Source organism: Danio aesculapii, chromosome 4 (assembly GCF_903798145.1).
Source record: "Danio aesculapii chromosome 4, fDanAes4.1, whole genome shotgun sequence".
Lineage (NCBI taxonomy): Eukaryota > Metazoa > Chordata > Actinopteri > Cypriniformes > Danionidae > Danio > Danio aesculapii.
Window position 1 is genome coordinate 10,349,832 of NC_079438.1, and position 22,327 is coordinate 10,372,158.

The 22,327-nt window shown below is 39.1% G+C and overlaps 1 pseudogene; it reads left to right on the forward strand.

Moving 5' to 3' along the window:
• Window positions 1-21,965, forward strand: LOC130222697 (oocyte zinc finger protein XlCOF6-like; annotated as a pseudogene).
• The last annotated feature ends 362 nt before the right edge of the window (window positions 21,966-22,327 follow it).

Genomic DNA, 22,327 nt, shown 5'->3' on the forward strand with positions numbered 1-22,327 from the left:
AACTCCTGCTGAAGCGACTGATCTCCACACTGTTATAAAGATGGCGTTTATTAAAGAGGAGAGTGAAGATTTGAAGATTGAAGAAACATTCAGAGTCAAACAGGAAGATCTGCAGGAACAAACAGGTTGATTTTCATTCAGATATATTTTAATAATAAGAATACTAAATTAAATCCATCTTGCAGCCCTGAGTGTGCTGCCTAGTTCTCCTAAATGCACACAAGCACTCATCAAAAGAGGAATGAGTTTCTTTCATGTTACTTGTTCTCATGTCTTTTGTCATTATTTTATGTTTTAGTAGTCTCCCATTTTCTCTACCTTCTTAAGGTTATTGCTTTTCTTGTTCTCCTACTGTTTGTAAAGAGTTCTTGAGCACTGGCGCTATATAAAATAATTAAAAAAAAAAATTTAAACAAGTTTGACTGAGTTGACGATATTTGACCTACAGTATTCTCATAGAAGATATCTGCTATTACAGTGATAGTGTTGGCTTAGTACTTTCCATTTGCATATGTCACGTTGATCACAATTCCCTTTTTTATCAACTTCTTTATGGGTTTAAAGTTGTTTTTTGAAGTTGTTACTAGTTCTCACAGATAGTATCTGAGTTAGAATTACATCATTATTATAATAACTAATTACCAGGGCTATTGTGTTTAAACAGGGTTTCTGCGGGGTCTTAAAATGTCTTAAATTCCAAAATCTAAAATTTAGGCCTTAAAAAGTCTTAAATTTACTGAAATATTGTGTTGTAGGTCTTAAATCTTTTTTTAAACAAGTCTTCATTTTCCTTTGTTCATGTTTTGCTACCCAATCTGGCCAAAACCCATACAATCACCAACAATCCATCTCAATAAAACTTTAAAGGTTTTTCTTCAAAAAGGTCATTTTAACTCTGTTTATCATAATGGTTTAATTATTTTCCTTACAATAACATTTGTTTAAACGTGCTCCATGTATTTACTGCTGAGGACATCGACCTGGACAGATTGTTGTGCATTGATTTAGTTTATTATAGTTTTTAAAACTTTTAAAACATTTGTTCATTTGCTTTTTTTTTTAAAGAAAGTTTATTTAGGAAAAAGTGTGTAGATACAAGTAAAGCTATTTAAAATCTTTTGCTAAGAAATATCTAAAATATATAGACATATATTTTATATATATATTTTTTCCATTAATTTATTATTGTATTATTAAATGTATTCAATTATATATATTTTTTAAGGGCAAATTAAAATATTTTCCATCTGGGCCATTTGAAAAATTCCTTAGCCTTTAGCCCTTAATGAGTCTAAAATTTAATTCATAATGGTCTTAAAATGTCTTTAAAAGTCTTACATTTAACTTGGTGAAACCTGCAGAAACCCTGGTTTAAAGTATGTCAGAAAGCGTGGAGGCCCCCAATATTAAATATGCTGAATGAAATGGACACTAAAGTAATTAATTATTATAATACATTGTACAGTATTCTTAACTATATGATGTTGCTGTGGGATGACGTGAGACAAAACGAACAAATTATAGTGGAACAATAACGTTTAGCATTGCACTGACTACAACTGGCCAACAAACTAGTCTAAATGACTTTTGCTGCTTAAGAAATGGATTACAGCATGCTGATGATATGCAAACATTTGAGTGTAAAGTTCGTCAGTATTGACCATTTCTTCATGTACCAGCAGGCGGCGCCATTGGAATGTTTTTGCTTGAGACTTTTTTAAAGAAATAATTTTTAGATCCTTAAAACAGTGTTATGCTGCTTAGGCATGGGACGATAACAGTTTACAAGGTATACCGCGGTTTGAAAAAAGTCGAGGTTTTAAAACTGCCAAAATGTTCTGCTTTACCATTCCTACGGTATATGTAAGTTTTTTTATTTTTACATTTTGTTTTAAGTTTTTCAGGACAACAGTATGTCCAGCAAAAAAAGATATCCAAAGATGCCGTTTTAAATCGTAAAGAAATCTGAGTTTTTGAAACTAATGAAGACAGCAGTAATGATGCACATGATGCAGAAATGATGTTCAATGATGCATTAGAATTATTCAGCCTGACATGTTTACTGCTCCAAAATATTTTAAAAGTTTCTCACAAAATATATATTGTGTTCAAAGGGGAAAAGTTTTTGTTTTTTACCCAGACATTTAAAAAGAATATATTTTAGAGCAGTAATCAGTGAAAGCGTAATATTTTTATTTAAGGTTTTCATACCGTCAGAATCTTATACTGGTTTATGCCTAATGCTGCTTGATGTTGCAAAGTCATTTAATTCATTCATTTTCTTTTTGGCTTAGTCCCTTTATTAATTTGGGGTCGCCACAGCGGAATGAATTGCCAATTTATCCAGCATATGTTTTATGCAGCGTATGCCCTTCCAGCTGCAACCCATCTCTGGTAATCATCCATACACACTCATTCACACTTATACACTACGGACAATTTAGCTTTACCCCATTCATCTGTACCGCATGTCTTTGGACTGTGGGGAAAAACCGGAGCACCCGGAGGAAAACCATGCGAACGCGGGGAGAACATGCAAACTCCCCACAGACATGCCAACTGACCCAGCCGAGGCTCGAACCAGTGACCTTCTTGCTGTGAGGCAAAAGTATCTACTATCTATCTATCTACTGCGCCACCGCATCACCTGTTGCAAAGTCATATTTTCTAATTTTGTTTTTCTTGGTATGTATAGTCATGAACACACTTGTTTGTAGAGCAAGTAGCCGTTTAATATTCCTGGTTATTTCTCCAATAGGCAACTGAAGTTCTAAAACACTAGCATATGAGATCAGGCCCCATTTCAGAAAGGAGGTTAAGTGAAAACTCGGAGTATTTTAACCCTGAAATGAGAGAAGCTTTGGGTTTTCCGTTTCAAAATGGAAGGTTTGTCAAACTTTAGATTGCAGGGTAAGTCAGACTTGTTTCTGAAAGAGAGGTAACTTTATCCCTGAGTCAGTTACCGTGGTAACTTACTCTGTAAACCTAACCTGGTCAGGAGCAGGTTTTATTCTCTAAACTCTGAGTTTCTGTCGGTCTCCTTTCCTTTTTTAAAGATAAAGTAATATTTCACGCTTAGTCGTACATTTCTAGCCACCTTTTTTTTATGTGCATTTTGGATGGGCAAAAAAAAATCTTGAAATACAGGCATAAAAAACATGCGCATAACAGAGTAGGATAAACTTTTTCGATAAGAAAAGATAAACTTACGTAAACTACGCAAGCACTTTTACTGAACAAATTTCAGTATGTGCATAAAAAAAGGTTTGTTATAAGAGATCATATGATGAAAATGTTCAATTAAATTTTTTTCAATTCACCTTTATTTGTATAGCGCTTATACAATGTAGATTGTGTCAAAGCAGCTTCACATAAAAGATCATAGTAAATTGGAACAGTGTAGTTCAGTTTTTAGTGTTTAAGTTCAGTTCAGTTTTCATGTGTGTGAATTCCTGCACTTTATTCGGAAATTTATTCCCGCGCCGCATGAAATCTGGTCGGGTCCCAAGACAATGCACAGGTACAGCCACGGGAATGCAGACCTATATCCAGAAGTAGCTTTAACAGCCGAGAGGAAAAGTCACGTCACCAGGTTAAATGGGCCACAGTGAGATAGAGAGAGAAATGGAGTTCACCTTGTGCATAGTTTTGCGTTTTTAAGTAGTTGGCGCCTGGAGTGTTGTAAATACCCGCGCTTGCCTCCCTCGCGACAGAGCGCATATGAGATAAATGACGTCAGTACATAATAACTGGTTATGATTATTACTGTACCGATACCGAATTGTCCGCATCTGCATCGCGGTGCACCGTAGAAACAATTAATTTTGACACAGCTAGATTTCACGCCAAACCTTCAGTGTGGAGGGAGACAGCCTGCGCTCCAGCTATCCTGAAGGTAGAAAACACAACACTAATCTGGCAAGTCCGGGGGTTTTCTCAGAGAGAATTCCCACATAACCAATAGACTCCACTGTAGAACATGCCTAATAGGGTGCTCTAGTCCTGAGTGATGGTGTTGACCTGATAGGTCACCTAGACAGAGCGCGGTGGACTTAGAAACCATCCAAGGAGGTTCCAGAGCACTGCACGGGTGCCAGATGGGTGCCGGTTCCAGAAAAATGGAAGTGTTTTTCCGGGGAATTTATCAGGGAGGGCCATCACGAGAAGTGTGAGTCCGGAAACTCTGGTCCGGTTGGGCCAGAGAGGTGCAATGAGCGAGACCCACTCCTCATCTCCCCGACCTTGCACAGTGTCTGTGCGAGCAGGCTCACTGGGAAAAATGCATATTGCGTAACCCACAGGGAGGGCAGCCAGCGAAGGGCCGCTCGGGAGAAACAGCAGGATGACCTGGGCTTCTCTAAAGCATGCCCATAAAAGCTGGAAAGTACTAGGGTGGAATCTCTGTTCTCCCGGAAACATACCGGTCCTGAGAGCATGTAAGCTGGCATGGAGAGCTTGTACGGGATATGAATGGCGTGCAGCTTTTTAGCCGCAAGACTCTGGAGAAGCAGATGGCAAACGAACTGAGACATGTTGCGGTAGCGCACACCACCCAAACAGTTGATGTACGTTATCGCAGCCATGCTGGTCGTCCTAATCAACATGTGTTTCCCCCTTCTGCTTCGGTAGGGACCGGCGGAGAGCGAGAAACAATGACAACAGCTCCAGGCAGTTGAAATGCCAATGCAACCGGGGTCCAGTTTAAGAACCTGCAGCTGCATGCTCGATACACACTGGTGACATACACTTGGTGCTTCTCTGTGCGCCATGCCCATCTGGGGACCCAATCACTAAGCCAGCACTGAAATGGTCTCATATGAACAATTGAGAGGCGTGATAGCAGCTAAAAATGTTATATGCCCGAGGAGCCTTAATTTAATCAGACAGGGCAGCACCAGCCCAGCGCGCTAAAAGCGAACCATGATGCAGATCGAGTCCAGCTCCAACCCGAGATGAGAGAAGCTCTGCCCGGGGGGAGCCCGCTCGTACTCGGTTGACCCAAAACCCGAACAGGCTGAGGAGCCGGAGCACCAGGTCCCTGTGCATAATCGATCAGTTCAGAGAGCTAAAAAAATAGTAACAGTCAATGAATAATCAAAAATGCAGATGCGCGTGCGCCAAAGAGGCACAGGGTTTCCTCGACGCATGGAAACAGGGTGAGCACAAATGGGAGGACTGTTACTACCATGCTGGGCCCCCCGTCGCAGTATAAGAAGGGAGAGAATGAGACATGGAGTGAGCGTCCTTCAGGTCTATAGCTGCAACCAATCCCATGGACAGGCGCACGGGGCGATGCTTTTCTGCATGAGCATCTCGATCGGCATCCTGAACAGATGACAGATCAAACCATGCAGATAGGATTGGTATAACCCACTGCTCTCTGGATACGATGAAGGGGGGTGTAAACCCACTCTTCATCTCGGCTGGAAGACTGGCTTGATTGTATCCTCCGCCAGGATGGATAATCTTCTTACGCGAGACAGGGGGTGGCATAGCGAATAATCGCTTAAATACACACCCGTGAACTCGGGAGGCCAACAGCGTATTGAAACGCATAGCTGAGTCTGACTGCCCACGTGAGCTACCATAACGAGCTGAGCAGCGCTTACCAGGCTGACAGAGTCCAAATGAGCAGCATCTCTGGAACAATCGCTGACGTACCCACGGAGGGGCAGCTTCGGGATGGGGAGTGCTCACCCAGAGAGGTGGAGCAACCCGAGGAAGAGGTGAAAATAAGAGATTGACTCTTACCTTCCTCCCAGGATCCCGTGGAGTGGCTGGATGTGTGAGAAAGAAGCTCATCCTCTGGCGCCCTCAAGGCTGTGGCGAAATGCACCAAAGCTGAGAGCTGGAAGACAGTGCGTCCCGTGCTGGCAGCAATTGGGATTCCACACCCAGAGGGAGGAAAAGGTGGAGCATTTTTGAGCCGCGGGAAGAGCACACTCGGCGAGGAATGGCCAGCGAGGACAGGTCTGATGGGGAGAGCAGTTTTCCGAGCCCATCAAGAGATGAGGTCATGAGAGCATAGTCGATTGCTGTGCGAAGCTTATGCATAAGCCTGGGGAAGAACCGCCCCCGTGCAGCACAGCCAGGAGGCCGTGGTGCAGGGCAGAAGCAGCATGGCCCGCAGTGTTGTGGGCTCTGGCCATGAGAGACCAATTATAATTATTACCAGTTATTATAGTTAACAAAAACAAACGAGAAAATAAAAACTAAAATGTAAAATAATTGTCGTTAACTGAAATAAAAATAAAAACGAGAGTTTAAAAAAAAAATAGAAATAACTGAAAATGTACAATACATACAAAACTAACTGAAACTAACTAAAATTATAGCAAAAACCTTCTTCATTTTTGTTATTTGTGAATGTATTTAATACATTATCTTACTGTAAGCCGTTTAGAAGTAAATATAATTTGCGCTGCAGGTGTTTGACCCATACGGCACCTCAGAGTCTGTAGTCCTGCTGCCATTGGCCAGATTGAGCCGGTTCTCCTCCAGTCATCCTCGCTGTTGCTCCCGCAACAAAAATAATGAGTGGACATGACAGCAGCACGGTGACAGCATTAAATACAGACACTTTAATTATTACGTTAACACATTTGTGCCCAATAATGAGTTTTACTTCTTTATCGCAATCGCAAACAAATCTTTTTAACCGGATCTTCTAAGTGAACCGGATGAACTAGTTCACCAAATCGAACTGAATCATTTGAAACAATTCGCATTTCCAGTAAGCACTTATCCACAAACTACTTACTTTTTAACAAGCCTAATACCCCCCTCTGACTCTAAATAATCCAATATATACTCTCATTCAGTTATTAGAACAGTAACGTTACATTGAGAAGCGGTGAACCGATAATACTGCGCATGCGAGATTCAGTGAACCGAACACAAACAGTATTTGACAGCCTGCCGTGACTGAACTAAACGTGAACAACAGCAGCACGGGTGAACCGAGGACTTAAATTAGAGGATCTGGTGAAAAACGTAAGTTTATTTCATAACAAACAATCGTTATAGAATTTAAATAAGTGAATCATGCTTTAGTTGGGTTGCAAAACTTTACTGTAAGACATTTTTCAGATCATGGTGATTTTTTTTTTAACTGACTGAAGTTTCTATTGCTAACTACACAATGTTGAGTCCTAACATCCGCTTTAAAAATCTGAACTTCCCATCACTAGGCCCGGATTAATAATTCAGAGGCCCCTGGGGACAATGTCTTGTAGGCCCCCTACTTAGCTGCACCCCTATAGTTGAATTAAAAAATAAGATTAATATAATATTTGGTAAATAAAATAATCTATATAATGTATTGCCCACATTTTTAAAATAAATGATATACAGTAAAAATAAATTAAATCTTTGTAGACTAGAAATATATGTAAAGCATTTAAAGCACATTTTGAAAAAAATATATACTAATACAACTAGGGGAAATTGATGGATTTTAATATATTTGTTCAAGTTCACTGAAGCAGTACTAAAAATTTATATTTAAGGGTATTTTTAATGTATAACATCTACAAACTTATAATGCACATTTGGATTTGGATAACACCTCCCCAATCCAGTTCTAGGAATCTGAGTCCTCCATAATACACACACTGATTGATGATTCCTACTTGTCTTCCTCGTGATGAAGAGTAGGCAAAATCTAAGTGCGGGTCTGGGCCCATAACGCCCATTGGTTAATCCAGCCCTGCCCATCACTACTGTGTGTCTAACCTCAGAAGCAGCCTTGCACACATATTGTACTTAAGGCTGCTATCTTGTGGGCTGTTGTATTTGAATTTAAGGATGGGTAGATGGTTGTGGTAGATTATAGTGTTCATGTGTTCTCTGAATACATGTTTCAACAAATGCATGGCTGAGTATATATTATACAATATTAATTCTATTGATTTCGAAACTTGCACCTAACAAATATCCTTATTTAGAAAAAAACAAAAGCTAATACTGAAACTAATAAGAACTAAACTAAAACTAAATCATTTCAAAATATAGAAACTAATAAAAACTAGTAAATCTGCCTCAAAAACTAACTAAAACTTGAAGTCAAAACGAAATACAAACTAAAACTAATGATAAATCCAAAACTATTATAACCTTGTGAGAGACACGGATAACCCACCTGCCTTAGATGGGGGTCAGAACTTACCCCTCCAGGTGGCGACGCCCACCACCTGAGAAAATTGATTCAAACCCACTGGCCGCCTCGCCATCAAGGGAGGTAAAGTCAGAAGCACACGTGGACGGGGTGGAGAAAAAAACACCCTCTATGCCAGCGTGTGCGCCCCTGGGAAGAAGGGGAGGGGGGCTGGAAGATTCATCTTACATCAGCCCACACGTTACACTCTCTAGTTGGTCCGGCAGTGAGACTGGGGGACAAGCCATCTCCAGCTGCACTGCCGAAACAGCCCAGGAAGCGCAGCCATTATGTCCGATTCGAGAACCGTAACCGCGCATTGCACCCCGAAGGATGGAAGCGAGCCCGGTCTGTCATCTAAGAATAACAGCTCGCCCTCCGATGTCGTGATGGACCTTTGATCTCCGGTGTCATCAAGTGGAGGCGCGGGCATCCTGGTGGATGAACTGCACAACCATCCGAAGCTTGGATTGGGCTTGCTGTGGAGAAGTGGGAGGTCCACGCTTTCACGGGGAGCAACGGGGGTGGCTGAAGCCACGATTTCAGCTGTGCAACAGCCACACCCTCACAGTGAGAGCATGAGCTGTCCGCGGGCACCGCATCAATATGCTGGACCCCCAGACCTCTCATGTGATACCCGTGCCCATCATCTGGAGATAGGAACCACCACATCCAGAAATGCACATTCAGAATAGCGTCTTGAAAAAGATGTGTTGAATGACTGTGTGGCTCTCTTAGGGAATCTGCCTCTTAAAATGGAAACTGCTCTTTTGTGCACACCAGCTCAGGGGACAGGAAATCCCAGATCGTCCGCCACTGTCGAGTCTTCCCCTGCACTGGTGAGTAAACTTGAAATCAGGTTGGCAGATAGCGTGTCTTCAGTCTCGTGATCGGGTCTGAAGCAACAATTCTAGTGAGCTGACTCCAGCAGCAGACTGATATAGCATTGATTCGCTCATCAGGATCAGCTGTGGAGCCAAGCTCCGCCGATTCAATTGGCATTTCATTGGCCCGTTTTCTTATCTTCAGAAGTGATAGGTCATCTGACAAACTCCCATAGTCTGGTTTCCAGACGCATGTTGAAGTTTCTTTATGAAGGGGAACAAAAACTTTTGCTTCTTACTGACGGAGCGGATGGGTCAAGGGAAATGAGAGGGGAATGGCGAACGTGGAGGTGTGGATGTGAAGGTTGAGGGCGTCGACGAACCCAGCCGGTGAGTAGCAGCCTCGGGTGCCTAAAAGGAAACTCTGACACTGTCGACTGCGGGATAAAGGCTTTCGGCAGCTGACTTCATTCCAGCGAGATAAATCGGTAAGTTGATTTTGTTCAGAACACACTGCACTGAAGTCTTTGGTGACGCACTCGTTCACAGACGTCATGAGCACTTCAGTAACAAGACAGCGCTCTTTGCTCTGTTGCTTCGATGCATACTTTCGCTTTTTGTTTCTCACAACCAGTTTACACTGTTCTTCTCGACCTGGTTTCTCTACTCATTTCCCCGCACTGCTACAGTTCAGTCAACTTCTCTTTCCTCTGCACACCACATAATGCTGCCCTCTTCAACTCTCCTCCTCTTCCTTTATACTCTCAGCCAGTTTCCTTTTCCCTGTCCCATGGGTGGAGACCAAATTAACAATGTTGATTATCGTCACAGAAAACAACAACAATCATAAATGCATGATTATATGCTGTCATGGCTTTGCAATCAAAAAAATTTTGTTATAACAGAGGCCAATGGAGAAAAAACAGCCATGAATATAATGAAAAGGGAGTAAATTTGCCCAGTGTATTGTTTTTGTTTTTTTTTACATTTTTTTTAAAGCATGTTCCCAGAATATGTCAAAATAAGATGTTCCCAAATATCAGTCCGTTTGCTGAAACACAAAGTTTTATGCAGATGCTGTACAGGTATGTCTAATGTCTGCTAAGCAAATATTCAGCTGTTTGTTCAGCTGTTACCCCAGACCTTTTTTTCTGATGTGTTTACCAGTCAGGCACAGAATAAACAAGTATTCCCTGTCTGCTTTACAAAATTTAGAAAAAACATTTTGTTGTAATTATGAATATATACGAATAAAAATAGGCCATTTACAGCTTTCAAATCTGTGTCCTATCATTATGTAAGAAACTCTGAAAACTGGTTTGACACTGTTTCTATTCACTGTAACTTCTATGTTAAGCGGCTGTGACACTATTTATCTAGTGCTTTTACAATGTAAATTAAGATTAATTGAACTGAATCTGCTTAAATGTGTACACATAAATGGACCAAACAAAATATGATCTGATTTTTTACATTTAATGTGCATCAAAATTACAGTGTGTGTAGCCAACGTTTCCAGTGTCTTTTCAGTTTTCAGCTTTTGATGAGAGTTTTTGAGGCTTATTGAAAACTAATGTTTTTTTTTTTATTTCAGACCTAATTGAAGAGAATAAGGGGAGTAAAGAGGAGGAACATCATGTCAAAATTGAGGAAAAAACTAATTTACAGACTGTCGGTATTTTGAAAAGGAGAGGCAAGAATCGTTTCACGTGCACCTGCACTCAGTGTGGAAAGAGTTTTGGACGAAAAGGCTATCTTAAGATTCACATGATGATCCACACTGGAGAGAAACCATTCACATGCACTCAGTGTGGGAAGAGTTTCAGCCAATCATCATCCCTTAATGACCACATGAGGATCCACACTGGAGAGAAACCATTCACATGCACTCAGTGTGGGAAGAGTTTCAGCCTTTCATCATCCCTTAAAGACCACATGAGGATTCACACAGGAGAGAAACCATTCACATGCACTCAGTGTGGGAAGAGTTTCAGCCATTCATCATCCCGTTATCACCACATGAGGATCCACACTGGAGAGAAACCATTCACATGCACTCAGTGTGGGAAGAGTTTCAGCTGCTCATCACACCTTAATCACCACATGAGGATCCACACTGGAGAGAAGCCATTCATATGCACTCAGTGTGGGAAGACTTTTAGCAAATCATCAAACTTTAATCTACACATGATGAGCCACACTGGAGAGAAACCATTCGCATGCACTCAGTGTGGGAAGACTTTTAGCAAATCATCATCCCTTAATCACCACACGAGGATCCACACTGGAGAGAAACCATTCACATGCACTCAGTGTGGGAGGAGTTTTAACTGCTTATCACACCTTAATAGACACATGAGGATCCACACTGGAGAGAAACCATTCACATGCACTCAGTGTGGGAAGAGTTTCAGCCAATCATCAAACTTTAATCTACACATGATGAGCCACACTGGAGAGAAACCATTCACATGCACTCAGTGTGGGAAGAGTTTCAGTCAATCATCACACCTTAATCAACACATGAGAATCCACACTGGAAAGAAACCATTCACTTGCACTTGAGCCACGGTCACACTGGACTTTTCTCCTCATAGACTTCCATTCATACGCACGCAAATGCGTCAGACTGAAAAACACAAGTTCGTGCGTCAAGTTTTGCAGGTCACTGCGTTGCAAAGTTCAAGCTTGGTGAACTCTGAAATTGCATCACTTGACTGTATAAGACCAATCGTAGATCAAAACATGACCTCTCTGGACAGAAATGTAAAATATGGACCAATCGCTCACTTTTTTAATGTCTAATCATCTTGTTTAATCCCGCCCCTTTTTGCAGCACCGTACAACAGAATTTTGCATGCTCAAACTCTAGTGTGAACGCAGCTTCTTTGTGGGATCAGTTTTAGCAACTCACCAGACCTTAATAAACACATGAAGATCTACACTGGAGAGAAACCATTCACATGAACTCAGTGTGGGAAGAGTTTCAACCGATCAGCAAACCTTAATGAACACATGAAGATCCACACTGGTGTGAAAGAGTACATGTGCTTGAGTGTGAGAAGACTTTTATTACAGCTCCAAAATTTAAACTGCACCATGCGATTCACAGTGGAGAACACACCGGACATCAGACAAGGTGGAGCTCCAGGATGGTTAGTTTGCAATGTACCAGGGCCTCAAGTTTAGAAAGCTCATTCAATTGCCCTGTGTTGCATGTTTTATTAGTGAAGTTTCTTTACTTTTAGGTTCAAGATTCTTTCTAGTTTGCTACATTTACTTTTTTGAGTAGAATACAAACTCGATGAATATTTTGTGATTTAGGCAGAGCGACAGGTATTAAGTTTTACAATATTAATACACTGTGATGATCCCTAGACTCCAGATTGGAGTATGTGGTAAATCCTGATTGGATGCCTGCATTACTCCTCAATAGGTATATAAAAGTTGTTGTGCTAGCTACCCCAGGACGCTGTGGCTACTCAGGAGTCCTCATGTCAAGACCTGCCATCTCATTGACTCTTTAACCTTATGGTTTTGTTTAGCATTACTTGTATCATGTAGTTTAAGCGTTGTTGTGATTATATCCTAAGTTCTTTATCTTCATTATTATCCCTAGACATTTGTTGGTTGCTTTGATTGATTGTTCTATGAGTTACATTTTATAATAAATAATTTGCATTCAGGCTATTTTGTTGGTTCATCTCTCTTTCATGTTGCGACTCAAACGAGCGGGTCATAACACTTTGTAAAATGTGTCCGGTTGTATCCGAGATCTTGTCCTTTCAGTCATGACCATAGGTGAGAGTAGGAACCTAGATTGAGTTGTAAATTGGGAACATTGCCTTTCATCTCAGCTCCTTCACCACAACAGACAATAACATCATCTGCATTACTGCTGCCACTGCACTGATCCATCTTTTAATCTCACATTCCATTCCTCATGAAAAAAAAATGTAGATACTTGAACTCCATTTGGGGTAAGGACTCTCTTTTAAACTGCAGATGGTCAACTTTTTCCAGTCAAGCACCATGGTTTCTGATTTAGAGGTGCTGGGTCTTTCCCTGCAATGTCACAATCAGCAGCAAACCGTCCCACTGCATGCTGAAGGTCCATGTCCTATGAAGCCAAAAGGACACTGTTATGAGACAGTTCTGAGAACTGAGACAGTTCTAGCCTACACCTAAAATTCTGGCAGAAAAAAAATATAAATTTTTTTAAATCAGCCTCAAAAATAACACATTTACAAAATAAAAAAGAATAAATGGATGGATGGATAGACAATGGAGTGGTAGAAGGGGAAGTAGGATGGCTTGTTCAACCATAAACCAAGATGGAGCTCTCTCAGGAGGGATGGAACAGTGCACGAGATGTCTCAGACTGAAGGCATAGTAATGAAATAAATGCTCAGGAAGCCCCAACCTTTTTTTATCAACTGGCTGTTGCGATGTACTCCTATGCAACCAAGGGTGCTTATTGTTCCAGAGAAATTAATTGACTAAATCATCAAACTGTTTTAAATATTGTAAAGAAATATTTACAGGGATATACTGAAGTAGAGAAGTAACTTTAGGAAGGCAATTCATGTTGAGTATGATAGTTTGTTATTTTGACTTCCTCACAGCAGTGGTTCTCAATTCTGCTACTTGTGCAAAATGAGTTGACAATCATCCCAAATAAATTTTAGCTCTTATTTCTAGATCTTAGAATCACACCTGAGAAACCACAAAAGCAGAAGTTTGGCTTCTCTTTAACTGCTTAAGATCAATTTGCACCAGATCAGCAAGAGACAACATTTGTTTGAGTTTCCTTCGTCGACTGGCCTGACGCAACACATCGTTTCTGATTGGTTGGTGACTCAGCTTCAGTGACGTCCTTGGGATTCACTTACTTGTGAGTGGAAGTTGTCGTGGGTTACCGGGGTGATAGACAGTCAGTTTGCAGAAGTTTTGGCGGTTTCTAAACTTTAAGAGGTTGCATGAAAAGTTCTTTGAGACCCGACTGCATTGTCCAAGAGCAAGGCGAGAGGGGGCAGAGAGCATGATCGAGCTAATGCAAAAAACAAAGTTTTACCTTTGCAGTGGGGAGTTTCCATGTTCTCCCCATGTTCGTGTGAGTTTCCTCCTGGTGCTCTGGCTTCCCCCAAGTCCATAGACATGCGGTATGCATGCGGTGTGTGTGAATGAGTGTGTATGCATGTTTCCCAGTAATGGTTTGCAGCTGGAAGGGCATCCGCTGCGTAAAGCATGTGCTGTATAAGTTGGCGGTTCATTCCACTATGGCGATCCCTGATTAATAAAGGGACTAAGCTGTAAAGAAAATGAATGCATAAATGAGTAATATCACACGGGTAGCAGTGCGATGTGGCCTTCTATCAGTTTTTGTATTTCTATTTGTTATAATGACCTGTTGTTATTGCATTAAAAAAATAAATAAATAAAAGCAGTGTGATGTGGCTGTATATAAGCAGTGGTGGGAGGCGTGCGCTATAGTGTACACTAGGCACTCGAGAACGATTGTCCCTCTACCTGTTGTTTCAATCCCCTGAGAACTTTGCTCATCTTCAGAATGCAAATGAAGACACTTTAGATGAAATCAGAGAGCTCCCTCGTCTGTCATAGACAACAAGAGTCCCGAGATGCTCAAAGTCCAGAAAAGGAACCAAAAACATTGTCAAAACAGTTCATGTGACTTTAGTGGTTCAATTGTAATCGAGTTCCAGGAATATTTTGTGTGCAAGAAAATGTTGAAAAAAGTAGATTAAAAATAGGAACTGTTGAACCATATAGTGGCTGTTTTTGCTCCTGTATTCTCTTCATTTGCATTAAGCAGAAGAAACTCAAACAGGTTTGGAACAAATAGAGGATGAGTAAATGACAGAATTGTAATTTGTATGTGAACTACCCCTTTAATGCTTCTGTAAGTAAAGGTAAATTAAATATTATTACTGAAGATATTGCTAAAGAATGGCAGGAAACATGGAGCACAGATGATAAGAGACGACAATTCATGTGAAAAAAAGGAACCCTATATAGGCCTATAGTTGTAGAAATAGACAAGAAGAGGTCATAATTATGAAGATGAGATTTAGACTCAGATATTAATAGGGAGTAATGTGTTGTAGACATGCAAGTCATCATGAACTGGATTAAAAAAGTTTCTCAAAATTGTTTTAAAATGTCTAGATTAAAGGTTTGATCAACTTTAAATACTGAAGTGTGTGTGAGAGAGAAAGAGAGATCTAATCTATTTTTTATTATTATTATATTTTTATTTATATATTTTTTATTAATCTTTTTATTTTTATTAACCTATTTTTATTTTTATTCATCTTTTTATTTTTAGTTATCTACTTTTATTCTTATTCATCTTTTTTAATTTTAATTTTATTATTAATCTATATTTTTATTTTTATTTATTTCTGTGTTTTCTCTGTATTATATATGAGAGAGAGAGAGAGAGAGAGAGAAGATATAGTGTAAAGTGAAAAACATGGGAGAAATGTATCAATAAGTCATGACTGCAACAGTAAGTGGCAAAAAAGCTAAACAAAAAAGACTTTTATTTTGGCGTGGTGTGTGACGTCATCACGCGGCGCCGCTTCAGCGCTGGGATTTACGTGGAGAAAGGTTTGTTTTAAAGCGTTTACAGATATAACTCGATCTAATAAAGTTTCAAGTTTTTATCCAATGCTAAATTAAGTTCCCGATGTTGGAAATATTATTTAACCCTTTATACAACGTAGTACTATTTTATTCTCAGTAACCGAGGGCTATTGTTTGAATAAAGTAACAAAGAAGTGTGTAATATGTGTTTTAATGAAACCTTTACCTGAATTATTTTTGTTATCATTAAAAGAAACTGTAGAAGCAAGTGTTGAAGAGAAGTTATTTAGTTTCTGTTCATTGTTTTGTTCATTTTAAACAGGATAAAGTGTCCAAACACAGAGAAAAACTCCTGCTGAAGCGACTGATCTCCACAGTTATAAAGATGGTGTTTATTAAAGTGGAGAGTGAAGACCTGAAGATTGAAGAAACATTCAGAGTCAAACAGGAAGATCTGCAGGAACAAACAGGTTGATTTTCATTCTCAAAGACCAACTCAGTCATTTGATCCTCATTCAGATATATTTTAATAATAAGAATACTAAATTAAATCCATCTTGCAGCCCTGAGTGTGCTGCCTAGTTCTCCTAAATGCACATAAGCACTCATTGAAAGACAGGAATCAGTTTCTTTCTTGTTACTTGTTCTCGTGTCTTTTGTCATTTGTTTTATGTATTATTAGTCTCCCATTTTCTTCACCTTCTTAATGTTATTGCTTTTCTTGTTCTCCTACTGTTTGTAATGCGTCCTTGAACACTGGCGCTATATGAAATAAATTAAAACAAATAATAATAAAAAATGTTTAACTGAGCTGACGATATTTGGCCTACAGTATTCTCATAGAAGATATCTGCTATTACAGTGATATTGTTGGCTTAGTTCTTTCCATTTGCACATGACACATTGATCACAATTCCCTTTTTTTCATCAAATTCTTTATGGGTTTAAACTTGTTTCTAGTAGTTGTTACTAGTTCTGACAGATAGTATCTGAGTTAGAATTACATCATTATTATAATAACTAATTACCAGGACTATTGTGTTTAAACAGGGTTTCTGCGGGGTCTTAAAATGTCTTAAATTCCAAAATCTAAATTTTAGGCCTTAAAGTCCTAAATGAACTGAAATATTGTGTTGTAGATCTTTAAACAAGTCTTTATTTTCCTTTGTTCATGTTTTGCTACCCAATTTGTCCAAAACCCATACAAACACCAACAATCCATCTCAATAAAACTTTCAACTTTTTATTCAAAAAGGTCATTTTAATTCTATTTATCATAATAGTTTAATTATTTTCCTTACAATAACATTTGTTTAAACATGCTCCATCTATTTACTGCTGAGGACAACGACCTGGACAGATTGTTGTGCATAATTTAGTTTATTATAGTTATTAAATCTTTTAAAACATTTGTTCATTTGTTTATAATTATTATAAAGAAAGATTATGTTGGAAAAGGTGTATGGATACAAGTAAAGCTAGCTTGCTTTTACACTATTTGAAATCTTTTGCTAAGAAATATCTAAAATATAGTTTTTTTTTTATTCATTTATTATTATTTATTATTGTATTAATAAATGTTTTAAATTATAATATTTAAAAATCTTTTCCATCTGGGCCATTTTAAAAATGCCTAAGCCTTTAGCCTTTATGAATCTAAAATTTCAGTCATAATGGTCTTAAAAATGTCTCAAAAAGTCTTACATTTAATTTGGTGAAACCTGCAGTAACCCTGGTTTAAAGTTTGTCCAAAAACGTGGATGCCCCCAATTTTAAATGTGCTGAATGAAATGGACACTTGTAGGGATGGTATACAGTTTTAACCCAAAGAAAGACCAGTCTGTCAGATGAAGAAGAGCCTGAGTCAGAGATTTAAATAAATAAATAAATAAAGTTTACTGAAGATAGTTTGCAGTTTCATCAGCAGAAGCCAGCTTCAACACTCGCCATGAGTTCCTAGGCCGCTCTGCTTACAATCACAAATCAATAACAATTTTACTCTCACATAAGGTCATTAACTGCGTCACGCATATAGGTGTTCTAACCTGATTGGATAAAACACAGATAGTCTAGGAAAATTTCCACGTGGGGTGCGTGCGTACAATTCTGAACAATATCTCAAGCATAAACGTCAGACATCCACTAGACTGTTTAGAGCTGACTCCAGACCTGTGAAATGGATCCACAATCAAATAGAACACACACACTTAAAGAATAATCTGTTTCTTATCCGAGGCTGAGTGTAGTCTCAGCTGTCCTTATTAAAACTGGTTAAAAACCGGTATAATCTACATTCAGGCAGTTATATCCTTACTACACAAAGTCTATCTTGAATAAAAACATGAATCAATTTAAAATAATTAACCGTAAAAACAGCGAAAGAATTAATTTTTAGATCCTAAATACAGTGTTATGCTGCTTAGGCATGGGACGATAACCGTTTTCAAGTTATATCATGGTTTGAAAAAGTCAAGGTTTTAAAACAGCCAAAATTTTCTGCTGTACCGTCCCTACAGTATATGTTAGGGTTTTTTATGTTTTGTTTAAGTTTTTTAGGACAACAGTATCTCCAGCAGAAAAGATATCCAAATATGCCGTTTTAAATTGTAAAGAAATCTGTGTTTATGAAACAAATGAAGACAGCAGAAGTCAATGATTCATTTCAATGATTTACCCTGACATGTTTACTGCTCCAACATACTTTAAAAGTTTCTCAAACGAAAATATTTTGTGTTCAAAGGGGAAAAAGTGTTTTGTTTTTTACCCAGACAATTAAAAAGAATATATTTTAGAGCAGTAATCACAGTACTGGGAAATCATGATATTTTTATTCAAGGTTATCATACGTCAGAATCTTATACTGGCACATGTCTAATGCTGCTTGATGTTGCAAAGTCATGTTTTCTAATTTTATGATTTTTCTTTGTATGTAGTCATGAACACGTTTGTTGAGCAAGTAGTGTGGCCGTGTTCTGCTGTTTATTATTCCTGGTCATTTCTCCAATAGGCAACTGAAGTTCTAAAACAATAGCATATGAGATCAGGTCACTGCTATGTCATGATTGACAATTGTCGCTGTTTGTCATTGTGCTCTGGTTATCCTGAGAGCTGATGTGGAGTATTCTTAGGGCTTTTCACACTTCAAATGTTTAACACTGGGTCATTCTAACACTGGATAAATAGAATCCTGGGTTATCTGTAATCACGTTCCACACTGCTCAGGCTACACCTGGAGTTAAAAAATAATCCTGGGTGTTTATTAACAGACGGTTCACATTGGCAAACCCCAGGTTAACATTATTATTTGTATATTTACGATGTCACTGTCTCTGATTGGACAAACAGCAGGTCACCTATTTAGATGACATTTCTGCATCTTGTCGGGTAAATAAAATGTCACCACGTACGGCTAAGCCTCGGGACATGCATAAATGCAAGAAAACGAAGACAAAAGTACTAATAAATAAAAACAAGTAGCGAAGTATGTCATCTTGCCATCTCCTCATAGCTCCAGTTTACCGCAAACGTGGCATTAAGCATTTGCATAAGTTCATTCATTTTCCTTCAGCTTAGTCCCTTTATTCATCAGGGGTTGCCACAGTGGAATGAACCACCAACTTATCCCGCATATGTTTCAAACAGCGGATGTTTAAAACCACATGAGGGAGAGTAAATGGTGAAGTCATTTTAATATCTGGTTGAAACATCTATTTCATGCTTATCGCTTTGTGCCTTCATACTAAAGTCAACTTTTTGACTTTCAGACCTGATGGTGCTGAAAGAAGAGACTCACCAACGGAATGAAATGGAAGAGAAACACCAAGACATAACGACTGATGAAAAACCCACACTGACTGAAAAGACATCATCACGAGGAAGACCTCGGAAATCCAAATCTGGGTGTAATTTCACTTGTCATCAATGTGAAAACCATTTCAGCCGAAAACATAGCCTTCAAGTCCACATGAGACTCACACTGGAGAGAAGCCTTTCAGCTGTAAACAGTGTGGGAAGAGTTTCAGTCAAAAGCCAAACCTTTATGTTCACATGAGAGTTCACACTGGGGAGAAACCTTACAGCTGTGAACAGTGTGGAAAGAGTTTTGCTAAAAGCAATGACTTTAAAGCCCACATGAGAATTCACACTGGAGAGAAGCCGTACACATGCCAACAGTGTGGGAAAAGCTTCCGTAATACAGGAAACCCCACATTCCACATGAGAATTCACACTGGAGAGAGGCCTTTCTCTTGCTCTCAGTGTGGAAAGAGTTTTAAGCAAAATGGCACCCTTGAAGTCCACATGAGAACTCACACTGGAGAGAGAATATTCACTTGCACACAGTGTGGGAAAAGTTTTGCTCAAAAACAAAGCCTTATCATCCACATGAGGATTCACACTGGAGAGAAACCTTACACATGTACTGAGTGTGGTAAAAGTTTCACATGTAATAGCGCACTCAATAACCACAAGAGTACTCACACCGGAGAGAAGCGGTTTGCATGTTCTCAGTGTGGAAAGAGCTTCACAACCAAAGCTAGCATTAAGAACCACATGAATGATCACACTGGAACCATAGTGTTCACATGTGATCAGTGTGGAAAGAGTCTCACATGCAAAGACTCCATTAAGCAACACATGAAGACTCACTCAGGAGATCGTTTTAGATGCAGTGAGTGTGGAAAGGACTTTAAACTTAAAAGAAGCCTCAGCACTCACATGAAGCTTCACAATGGAAAGCAGAGTCCTCAACACTGAGACCATGTCCACACAAACGAGTATATTCAAAACGGCAGCTTGTTCTCGTAGTTTGACTGTTCATTTACGTGAAGTTTATGTATAAACTACTTTCAAGAGGATCACATGCTTATGATTGTTCACGACTGCATTAGTTAACACATGATTCACCAATCAGATGATTCCTAACTCACTATAAATAACCAGAGTTTCTTACCTCAGTTATCTTCGTCTTCGAGCTCAAACTCTGCTAACGGGGAGGAAGCCCCGGGCTCGAGTATCTTATGAGCCCAGGGCTCTCTCCCGGGACCGCATGCCAAACACGCTTTATGATCAATCATCAGCTAAGGGTGAACTCTTGAATACATATCAAGTTACTGAAAATGAAACCCTTTAACACCTGAAGATTTAAACTGTAACTGTTTGTAGTGTAGATCAGGGGTCACAGCCCAGTACCAGGTTGTGAGAGTTAGAAAAAAACTTTATATGTTTTTCAACTTTATTATGAACCGATAACCATAGTTGTGCACATTGCACACTTCAATCAAATAGTCAGCACTGAACAGAAAATTAGAAAGATTAGGGAGGAGAAAATGTTTGGGGAGATGCAGGGAACACTGTCCTACACCCTTAGATTGTGTTTATGATGAAAACATAAGAGGAACAGAAATATGGTGTTTTGAGACAGCTGAATAGGAGACATTCAGCTATATCAGTGAGCAAGAGATGAAAAATACTGAAGTATATTGATGAAGATGATGACAAGGTGAATAATTGATGCTTGCAGTGCTCTGTTTGTGTGCAGCAAATCAGACTAATATGAAGGAGGGGCATAAGGAGAAATGACTTTACCATGGTGAACAAATGAATGTGGTGAAACAGTCAAATCTACAAATAAAGCATTTAAAATAATGAAAACGAATTACAGTTTCAGAATTTCATTTATATTTGTAGGAGAGGTATAAAAAGACAAAAAATGCCCGGTTTGCCCAGGCCTGTATATATATTTTCCCTGACTTGCCCCTGTCTATTTATCTGATTTTTTTGTGTTCTCCTCAAAGATCCCTCAGGTCTTCTGCTCAGCTCTTGCTAACTGTTCCTAAATCCTGCTTGAAAACAAAAGGAGACAGAGCCTTCTCAGTTTATGCTCCAAAACCATTCACCTTTAGAAATGAAAGCTTCATCTGCATTTCTTTTAAAAAAATCAGTCAAGACCTTCCTCTTCTCTTTAGCCTATTGATAGAGATTAGTTTTTCTTCTTCTTTTAGGACTCATCTACTAAGCAGATTTTTTTTTACATTTATTTTTAGCTTTTACATGTTATTGTAGCATATATTGTCCTGTCTCTCTAATTGTGTATTATTAAGCCATGTTTGGGAAGCACTTTGGTCAACATTCATGTTGTTTTAAGGTGCTATATAAATAAAGTTGAGCTTGATGAATGAATAGTGGAGGTAGTTCTGTAATACAGGAGGAGGGAAACAGAAATTAGTTAAAATTGGGGAATAATAAAGACACTGAGTGGGATAAAGAGAGCATCTGGATATCCAGTGTTGAGGGATGACGGGAAAACAGCTGTGAGGGATGAGGAGATTAAATCCTGGCTGAAAGTGTTGTCAGAATTCATAAATCAGACAATATTTGTGAAGAGGAAGGTTGAGAACATTAGATCAGTGTAAGGAACTAGTACAAGCTGACAACTGTAATGTATCATATAATCTAGACCCTTAAACATTCAAATTTATTAATAATCATAAATTCATTTAAAACAGACATGTGTTACTCCATCCTGAAGCGGACATCGATCAGAAAATCCACTCTCAGTATAATGTACAGACAAATTTGACTGATTATTACAGTGATGTTCAAATATATACTGATGCTGCAGATAGAGTGGCCTTGATTGGAGTGGCCTTTACAGTTCCTGAGTTTCCAATATGAGTAGAGAAAAGGATCAGTGATGAGCTATCGGTGTATACAGGAGAAATGATTGCATTATTGTTAGCAA